Raw genomic sequence first — 10,827 nt, forward strand, 5'->3', positions numbered from 1 at the left:
TGCCTTTGTAGTACTTCAGTCCTTATAATTTTATGCAACATTTCCCACACACATATTCATTTCCTGATGACTGCAACATTGGAAGATTGCTTGCATGTGGGAGTGGGGGGCACCGCTTCTGATTCTGCATAATTCACAGCAAGGTTCAAAATTAAGTGGGGAAATGCAGTATATTTTGAAAGCAATTATTGTTACTGAAGCTTTGCTATAATCATAACTATGGCTGTTTCTAAGAGACTTTCTCATTTTAACACCCCAGTTTTTATACCACATCAAACAATGCTGTTCACATGAGCCCATTCGTTGTAGAACAGTCAAGTGAGAATACTAGTAACTGCATGTGTGAATCAGTCAGTGTCTGTTTCTCCCATTTTACAGCTGGAAAGATATCCATCCTTAACTGAACTTGATGATCTCTCCCCAAGAATGAATTATTCGTTACAGTCCTAGACCAGAAAAAATATTTACAGTACCAGAAATGTTTATATAAAAACCATTATGTTGATATAAAACAGCAAATATAATTCATTAATTTAATACAGAACTACCATAGACCCTAGGAGCAGCACAAAATCTGGCAACTCTCTCTGTAATCCAGCAAGGCTCCTGATTCAAGAGAACATACAAAGTATATGATTCCTCTGATCTGCCAGGGGTTTTTTGGAGGATAGTGGTAATAAAAGCATATCTAAGATTTCCATAAAAACAGCAATGCAGAACATGCCCAGCAATTTCAACTTCCCCACTTGAGCAAGCCCCATAGGGACTGACAAACTACAAATGAATATTTCTTTCCCCACAACCAAAGATTTTTATTTATCTGAAAAAGCAGTCTTGTAGATTGAACTACAAGATCGAGATGAGCGGAGACTCCTTTCTACTTTCCCAACGTGCTGTGTATCTCCTCTGTCACCTCCAGGTTGCTTCTTTGCTGGGGTGAGGGGGAAGAGGGTTAACTTGCCCCTCCCTTGATTATTTTTCACCATTGCAACTACAACCTCCAAGACTGGTTTTCAATTAAACAACAACCCCTTGCAGAAGAAATATGTGATTGCACACAAGGCTTTTTTTAAAAGCAGGAACACAGTTCTAGCTGGCTTGGTATCAGGGAGTATGACCTAATATGCAAATGAGCTGCTGGGCTTTTTCTACAAAAAAAGCCCTAATTCACATAATATACACTCTTGCCAAATGCATAGCTAAACAAGCTTCTCAGCACAGTCTTCCATGCTTAATTCCAGCTCTCAACCAATTAGTCAAGGGTGGGTGGCCACAGCTCCAGACTGGAAAATTCCTGGAAATGTGGAGGTAGAGCCTGGAAAGGACAGAGTGTGGGGAGGGACCTCAGCAGGGTATTATGCCAAGTCCTCCCTCCAAAGCAGCCTGTTTCTCCAGGGCAGCTGACTTCTGTAGTCTGGAAATCAGTTGTAATTCCAGGAGATCTCCAGGCCTCACCTGGAAGTTGGCAACCTTGACTCTAGCTCTTGACTCTGTTTTAACTTTTCTGCCTAACCAGTACTTCTAAAACAAGTCTAGGAACCAGCAGTGTTGACCTAATTGTGGTGCAGTTTAATCTTCAAACTAATGGCCCTTATTCACTTTTCATTTCAGTAGGGCTTCGTCTCCAGCCAAGATCAATATGGCCTCAAACGCTGGGTTTGACCTGAAGCAGCAGAAGAAATGGGCTTCCTACAACATGTTTGCCCTCATTAGTGCATCTCCTTTTATCACAAATGTGTGTTGCTTTCTGCTTCACAGTGTCACACAATAATAAAAAAAGGGCAAAACGTTGCTCTTGCTTTCGTTGCTCTCTTTTTGTTGAGAACAATGACAATAAATTCATCTATCTATCTATCTATCTATCTATCTATCTATCTAATTAAAAGGTAACAAGCATCTGCTTAAATTGTTTTGCAGATTTGGCTGCAAACTCTGGACCAGCGTAGCTGCAGAACTTTCTTCCCATGAGAATATTCCCGCTTTAAAAAAAAAAAGTTTGCAGGGACCTGTGGGCCGGGTCTCTTGCTAGAGTTGCCAGCTCCAGGTGGGGCGTACCTGGAATTTTGGGGGATGGCATCTGAGGAAGGTGGGGTTTGGGGAGGGGAGGGACTTGAATGGGTTATAATGACATACAGTCCACTTTCCAAAGCAGTCATTTTCTCCAAGAGAACTGATCTCTGCCACCTGGAGATCAGTTGTAATCCCAGGAGTACTCCACCTGGGCGTTGGCAACCCCATCCCTTGCTTTCAATAAGTGAGTTCATGCTACAAAGGGCAAGGCCTTCACAGTGGTGGTACTCCTATTGTGGGGCAGCCTCCACTGGGAGGTTTGCTAAGTCACCCTCTTTGGTGATCTTGCATGCATTTTTTTAAAAAAAGACTCTAAAGCTTCAAAATAGCAGGGTGTTAGCACTGTCAGTTGTGGCATGGGAAATTCCTGAAGGTTTAGAGGCCATATCTGGGGGGAGAGAGAAATCTTAGCAAGGATAAATTAATTAATCATTAAGGTGACTTGCAACTCTTATTTATTGACCAGACAGTATGAAATCTTGAGTCCAGCAATTTCCTCGAAACCAGAAAGAATAGCCAGACCTTTCCCAAACACTGATTATTCACATCTGTACCAAAAGAGTCTCCACTGCTCATGCTCAGAGAATACAAACAATGGCCAGGAAACTTTCAGTAGGACCTATCATGCCTGCATGCATGCTGTTTGTTTAATCTCCATAGCAGAATTTTCCACAGGAGCCGTGACTCTAGTCCTGCATGTCCTTTCATTTGTTCATGACCCCTTGAGAGCAACTGTTGGGTTTTAAATCTGAAAAGCCAGAGCATGGGTTCAGAATCTTTTAGCAATTAAGGCATAACTAAACTGTGTTTTAAAATAAGTCTTGCCACTAATAGATACAGCATAAACTGCATATGATGAAGGGGGCTTATGCAGTGCTGCATTTGTTAGTCATGAAAATGCCTATTCTATGGGAAGTTGTCAAGCATATAAATGTGATGAATCAAACCAGATTAAGACCTCAGCTGTGTCTCACTCAGAATGTAAGATATGGGTATTTCAGGACTTCAATCTCTTGTTTAACTGTGCTTACCTTCTCCCTCCTTAGCCCCTTCTCCTCCTCCCACTCCTAATTCCTTCAGGTTAGGACAGGAGTGGGGAGCCTTTTTTTCTGCCAAGGACCATTTGGATATTTATAACATCATTTGCGGGCCATACAAAATTATCAACTTAAAAAACAGTGCTCCACCAAGGGAGAACGATTCAGGCCGGCAAAATTAAAGCAAATAATTGTTTTTCTATTTGAAGTCATGTGGGGGTGAGCCTAATTTGGCGCACCTGCTGAGGGGGTCCAGAGATTTTTTTGTAGAAGCCCAGCAGAAACTCATTAGCATATTAGATCACATCCCCTATATTAGCATATCAGGACACACACTCATTAGCATATTAGGCCACACAATCTGGGATAATCAAGTGCCAATTGAACCAGTGGTAGCTGGCTCCCACCCCTCCCTTCATATGGAAACTGCAGCTGCTCCCAGTGGCCTTTAAAAGGTACCCATATACCCCAGCAGCAGTCCTTCACAATGCCCACCCCTCAGTCCTTCACAATGCCCACCACTCTAGAGAGAAAGAGAGGAAGGAAGGAACAAAATAAAGAAATGGGGGAAAGAAAGGGAAATGAAATAGAGAGAAGAAAGGGTAATAAAAGAAAATAATGCTGGGAAGGGGAAATAAAGGGAAATAAAGAAATGGGGAAGAAAGGGAAATGAAATGAGAGGAAGAAAGGGGGATAAAGGGAAATAAAGAAACGTGGGGAAAGAGGGAAAAGGGGGGAGAAGAAACGGAAAGAAAGCAAAATAAAATGGGGAAAGAAAGGGTAATAAAGGAAAATAAAGAAAGAGAGGAAGAAACGGGAGGAAGAAAGCGAAAGAAAGGGGGAAGAAAGGGAAATTAAGGGAAACAAAGAAATGGGGGAAAGAAATAGAACAACAAAAAATAAAGAAGCAGAAACTTACCCGAACTGTAACAGTGACTTTTCCAGGCCCCACAGCAATCCTGGCTGGCCAGCCAGGCCTCAGGAAGGCTGCCACACAGCATGGCTGAGCCCTGCAACCCCTGCCGGCCAGCTGGGCCCCAGGAAGGTTACTGCACAGCGCGGCTGGGCCCCATGGTCCTCGCAAGCCAGTCAGCCAGGCTCCAGGGAGGCCGCCACATGTCTCAGCTTGGCCTAGCAATCCCTGAGAGCCAGACCAAGTGATCTCAAGGGCCATTTACAGCCCTCAGGCCTGACATTCCCCACCCCTGGGTTAGGACAATTAGCTGCAAAATAAGAAGCCCCAGCATTCCTTCCAACTTTTACTACTTGTCTTAGTCTTAGGGTAGCTTTTGGAATTTGTAGCATGGAGGAGGCAAATCACGGGAGGAGCTACCAACATGCACTTGCTTATGTTTAAATGCTAGCATAACAGTGTGAGGTGGCCTGAGTAGGTGATGTGCCACCATTCCCAGCAAATGGACAGCTCTTGAGGTAAGTGCACTTCTGCAAAACAAAGACAGAAAGCTTTCTGTGTGTCCTACAAAGGCCTGTAAATCAGGTCACAGAACTTGACCTAGTGACTACTTTTCATGCAGTGGGTAAGATGTACTCACATAGATTCCTCTACCCTGGCATTCTTTGCAAAAAATACTAGAGAGCATCAAGCACTTGGTGGACCACCAGTCACATGTCACTGAATGGGCTACCACATTCTACCTTTCTGCTTACCCCTACAGCAAGCCTGTGAGTGAAATGCTTGTTCATTCAGAGCCAGTTTGGTGTAGTGATTAAGCGCACGGACTTTTATCTGGGAGAACTGAATTTGATTCTCCACTCCTTCACATACACCTGCTGGAATGGCCTTGGGTCAGCCATAGCTGTTGCAGAGCTGTCCTTGAATGGGCAGCTTCTGTGAGAGCTCTCTCAGCCCCACCTACCTCACAGGGTGTCTGTTGTGGGGGAGGAAGATAAAGGAGATTGTAAGCCACTCTGAGATTCAGAGTGGAGGGCGGGATATAAATCCAATATCATCATAATTTCAGATAGGTAGCCCTGTTAGTCTGCCACGCTGGACTAAGACAGATGTCTGGTGGCACCTTCTGTGGCCAGTTTGGTGTAGTGGTTAAGTACACGGACTTATCTGGGAGAACTGGGTTTGATTCCCCACTCCTTCACAAGCACTTGCTGATGTGACCTTGAGTCAGTCACAAGTTCTGGCAGAGCTGTTCCTCTCGAGCAGTTTCTGTTAAGAGTTCACATACCTCACAGGCAGTGTTCCCTCTAAGCTGAGTTAGTGTGAGCTAGCTCACAGGTTTTTAGCCTCTGGTCACACATTTTTGTCTTAGCTCAGGAAGGATGGCCCCAGAGCAAACTAATTTATGCAGTAGTCAAATTGTTTACTCACAACTTTAATGCCAGTCACTCACAAAGTAGAATTTTTGCTCACAAGACTCCACAGCTTAGAGGGAGTATCGCTCACAGGGTGTCTGTTGTAGGGGCAGGGTAAGGGAAAGGAGATTGTAAGCCACTCTGAGACTTATTCGGGTAGTGAAGGGCAGGGTATAAACTCAATCCCTTCTCTTTTCTTAACTAATAAAATTTATTCCAACATAGGCATTTGCAAGTCATCAAATGCATGGGAGTACGCATCTGATAAAGTCAGCTCTGATCTAGGAAAGCATATACTGGAATAAATTCTGGTGAGGATTTTAGGTGCCCCCTAGTTCCTGTTTTGTTCTACATACACCTTGTTTAGGTACAATTATACCAGTGTTCTGATATCAGAGCAAATAACTTTGCTACTACATATACACCTGAAATTCCAGACAGTATTTAATGAAAGGTTTATAGGACACACTGTGGTGAGATCTGTAACATAACAATGTGTTTTGAAAGTGATAGAACTGCATTTGGAAGTTTTCTGGAATTCTTTAATGGAGTCTTACAACTATTCCACTCCATAAGATAGTACTACGGTCGTGGTGTTCAATTTTATGTACATAAACACTCCCTATCTGAACAAAACCAAAAGGTCTACCTAATCCAACATTTTAACAAGTAGCCAACCAGATACCTTCACAAGGCTAATAAGTAAGACTCTGAAAGCCATTTAAACCAGTGACCACCACCACCACCACCATATAGTATGGCAGCGAACTCCAGGTCATTGTGTAGAATTGAATAGAATTATGCAGAATTGACTCAAAGTTACTAGTTGCTATTCTAGTAATAGAAAGCCTGTATTTTATGCAGAACCAGCAAACAAACCTAAATAAACTGGCCTAAATATAGGAAAGCTCGCAAATGAGAAAGACAGAGTTGCATTAACACATTCAAATTTATGGCGCTGCCATGAAGCCATGTTGTGCCAATGCTATAGAAAGTGCTCTCCCACTGTGAGGAAAATAGTGACTTTAATCCTTGCTTTGGCAAGTCTTTTAAGAAGCAAGCAGCCAAGCTCTATGAAGCCAACGCTCTCCCCTGGAAACCAGCCCCTATAAAGCATTTCAGCACTATCCTTGCTAATTACCCTGGCCTTTGCTGTAACTCTGCAGAGTGACCTTAATCTGGGCTTGTAAAATATGCCCTTCTTCCAAAGGAAACAGCAGTCCCTCTATTGACAACCCACACAACCACCCCAGCCCACCAGGGCCTTAGCTTAATGATCTTCTTCCCAGGCACGAGTTCCAGCATTCTACCTGCTTGAAAACAAAATAGCCTGGCAGCCAGACCACTTTCATTACAAAAGCTGTACAGCTTCCTTCCAACTGATCCAACAGAGACTAAATGCTTCAGAGCGAGAAGGAGGTGAACGGCTTCTGGAAGGCAGAAGATCAATGAGATCTTTGAAGAATAAAAAAGAATACAATAGAGACTGTTGTAACATCCCCCCATCAGTATCACAACAAAGGCTTAAAATCAAGAAGTACAGAACTACCAAACTTTGCTTTTTTATTGAAGAAAAAAACTTGAGTCTCATTTAATGCAGGATATACAACTGCTGCCTTTCCCATTCACGAAGACATTTTCCTCTGTCCCACGAATCTGGAGCACTTGGAAATCTCTTTGGTACCCAGCACCAGTTTAGGCTGCGGTACCTTCCCACTTTCCATTTTAAGACAACAGTGGCAGCCATTGACCTTTACTACTGTAATATATCATGAAGCAGCTTATTCTTGTCTCCTTCCGTGTGTTTTTGCACTGAATATCCAGCCTGAAGAGTCTTTTCAGAAATCACAGCTTATGCACTGTTTTGTGATATTTCAGTTGGCCTTAATGAAAAGATGTTAAAAAGGTAAAGGTAGTCCCCTGTGCAAGCACCAGTCATTTCCAACTCCAGGGTGACGTTGCTTTCATGTTTTCATGGCAGACTTTTTACAGGGTGGTTTGCCATTGCCTTCCCCAGCCATCTATACTTTTCCCCCAGCAAGCTGGGTACTCATTTTACCGACCTCGGAAGGATGGAAGGCTGAGTCAACCTCGAGCCGGCTACCTGAACCCAGCTTCTGCTGGGATCAAACTCAGGTCATGAGCAGAGCTTAGGACTGCAGTACTCTGCGCCACAGGGTACAGGGCAAAAGATGTTACTCAACCACAGTTCAGGGGATTTGTCTGCAGACCACTGCAACTAATTGCAGCCTTTAAATCAGCCCAACTCTGATGTTTCAATATTTACACCCTGCTTTTTCTCCTTAACAGGAACCCAAAGTAGCTTACTACATTATCCCCACCTCCATTTTACCCCACAGCTACCACCCTGTGATGTAGGTTAGACTAAGAGTGTGTGATTGACCCAAGGTCACTCGGTGACCCTCCATCGCAGAGCTGAAGATAGTATAGCACAGCCATATTTTCTAAAATCTACCCACACATATTACCCGCACAGCCAACTCATATTTAACAGGTTTTTCAGTGTTTTGAAGCATTACAAAAGCTGATGCTTTCTATACAGATGTTCCTTCTTTCAAGAAAATACAGGTATACAAGCTGAGAGAGGTTCAAGTTCAGACAAGCAAAGGAAATAAGACTCCTTATCATTTCCTTTGGCTACTCAAGTGAAATGATGTCACTATCAACGTAGGTTTAATTATAGACTGCCTGGATGAAATCCTTCTGTCAGATACATGAGGCGGCTGGCTCTCCAAGTAGAAAGGTCCATGTAAGCACGTCTGTTTGCCTGTGGAATCTCACACTTTTGACAGCTTGATAATTTGAAAAACTAAGCTGTCACTCAGTGTTTTGAAAGTTAAGTAGTGTCTGCAAGAGGCAGAAATACTTGGGACTCTATGACTACTGAGCCCTTAAGCCCACAGGCTAATCTTATGCCTAACCAGGAGAAACTGCGCTGAACTAATGATGCCTGCAACACATGATAGGGCTATAAGTAAGGGCTTTCTTCCCCATGCATTAAACCATCACCTATATATATTTATTTTTAGAACTACACAAGTCACCTATCTTTATTTTTCATATACCATTGTTATGTACCTCAATAGTGAAAAATCCAAATCCATGCCCATCAGGCATATGTAGGTTTGTATATATTTGAAGCACATTTTGATATTAAAGTTTGGATGGAAAAAGCATGTCCAACCCCCAGTGGCTGCATTTTCACACAATGCAATATGGACTGTGCTATACTTTTAAGTATTCCAGCCCTCACTGTTACCCTATTTAAAAATTGCAATGCTTCTTTAATTTCTGAGAAAATGATGTTCCGTGAGTCAATTGCCCTCTTTCAACAACTCTGTTTCCCTTTTCTCCAATTGTCTTGATTACATTCTCTCTTGGTGCCAGACTATGAAAATTACAGGCCACTTCAAACAGAGCATGAGCTATTCGGCATTAACTGTTGAATACCTCTTTCAGCCTTCCAGAGTAGCAAATATTTTAGATGGGGAAGCAGTAGGGATATACACAATAACACCTCTGCTTCCTGTCTCTTGCGTGGAGGACTGAAAGAAAGCTCCTGAATGCTCAAAGTTACAGCAAAAACTTTGACCATTCAGGTACCAAGGATCCAGGATTTTGAACTAAGCAAATGAAATAGTTAATCCTTTATTAATTCTTTGGGACTTAAATCGCAGCTATGAGAATCAAGAGAAAGGGCTGTTTAGACTAGCATATCTATAGGGCTGTATGTGAAATGTGGTATGGGTAGAGAACTCAGCTTACTTTGGGGGTTTTTTACATCAAATTTTTAGCCTTTATGGCTGCAAAGATACACTTGAAAACATGCAGAAAATCCTTGTAGAAATGTCTTAAGTTAGAGAGGTGGTTACGTAAATTGCCAGTGGATGAGAGTGAATCTTGAGCATCCATGCCCCTCCTGTGACTCACCAACCAATAATGAATTATACAAATTAACAAATATGGGAATGCCAAGCAAACTTAAATTTTCTTCTTATTTTGCATAATCAGGTTTCAGAATCCAGGTTCTTTTCGTGCAGAATTTGGATTGCTCAGTCATAGAACTTTCTTTAATGGTAGTGCACACAAAGTCCAACATACAACAATCAGCACCACATTGTTGAACTGATTCTACTTCCTGCTAACAGCACCAGCTGACTTGTACTTAACCAACGGAGGTGGCATTTACCTCCGGTGAGAATGTGTGTGCCGATGGCAACACTGAGAGAACAATAGTAATAACACAGAAATAACAGCGGACAGAAAATTAAGGTCTCCAGTTGATCATGGATGGACAGACAGTGTAGGGCTGTAAGTGCATGTGAAACTGCCATATAGTTAGTCCAGCTAGCCCAGGACTATCTGCTGTGCCTGTTTACAAAGCCCACTACTAAGAGACAACCATGCCAGGGAATACTGCAGGTACATCACTCTTAAGCTATGGCCCCTCCCCATTCAAATGTTTTTTCCCAGTTCTCTGTGTAGCAGATATACACTCTGATGGACAACAACCAATAAAGTTTGCTCCCCTCTCAAAACAAAACAAAACTCTCTCTACCATCATTCTCACATGGTGGAACACCTATGACTGAGCTATACCACTTCAGATTGCAAAAGAGCTCTCATGCTTGAATATTCCTCCAAACACAGAAAATTAGCACGCTAGGGAAAGAAGCTATACTAGAACCCTTTTCTCTTACATACTAGTTTTCAAGATGCAAAGATCTGGCAGGGGTGTATATAGAATAGCTATCCATCTTGTCACTCACTCACATGCGCACAGACCCTGGTTGCAGTCTGAAGCAGTATAACTCAACAGATTTATTCACTAACTCTGTGCCACAAAACTGGTACACAGGTCAGACACAAATGAAGCTTCTTTGCTCAGCAACACAATCATGATTAGTTTTACTTTCTCTAGGAAATCTATTTGGCTCTTTATCTTTTGTATATCCCAATTACAACAAGAACAGGGAGTGGAGCTGCTGGAAAGGCATTTGAACATGCAGCTGATCCAACACAAAGGCAGTGGTGTTAACAACAGTGGTGTTATATCCCTTTGCAATGCATCTAAACCTGAATGCATAGTAAGGATCATATTCCTACAGTGCAACCTCAGTTCCATTTTTTAAAAATGCAAGTTCCAAAACCAAAAAAGCAGAATGCACTATTTTAACTCTCTCAAAATTAAGTTATTCCAATGACTACAGCCCCCCAGATCATGCAGGTCCCATGATTCTCAGCATAATTCTCAGGCCATCACAGGCACCATCTCCTTCCTTTTTTACCAGCAAAGACAAGCTTAGCCACCTTATGGAAAACAGTACAGTAGCTAGATAAAAAGAGAAGTCTCAAGAAGATTGTAGAATTT

This window comes from Heteronotia binoei, chromosome 12, assembly GCF_032191835.1.
Source record: "Heteronotia binoei isolate CCM8104 ecotype False Entrance Well chromosome 12, APGP_CSIRO_Hbin_v1, whole genome shotgun sequence".
In the NCBI taxonomy this organism is placed as follows: domain Eukaryota; kingdom Metazoa; phylum Chordata; class Lepidosauria; order Squamata; family Gekkonidae; genus Heteronotia; species Heteronotia binoei.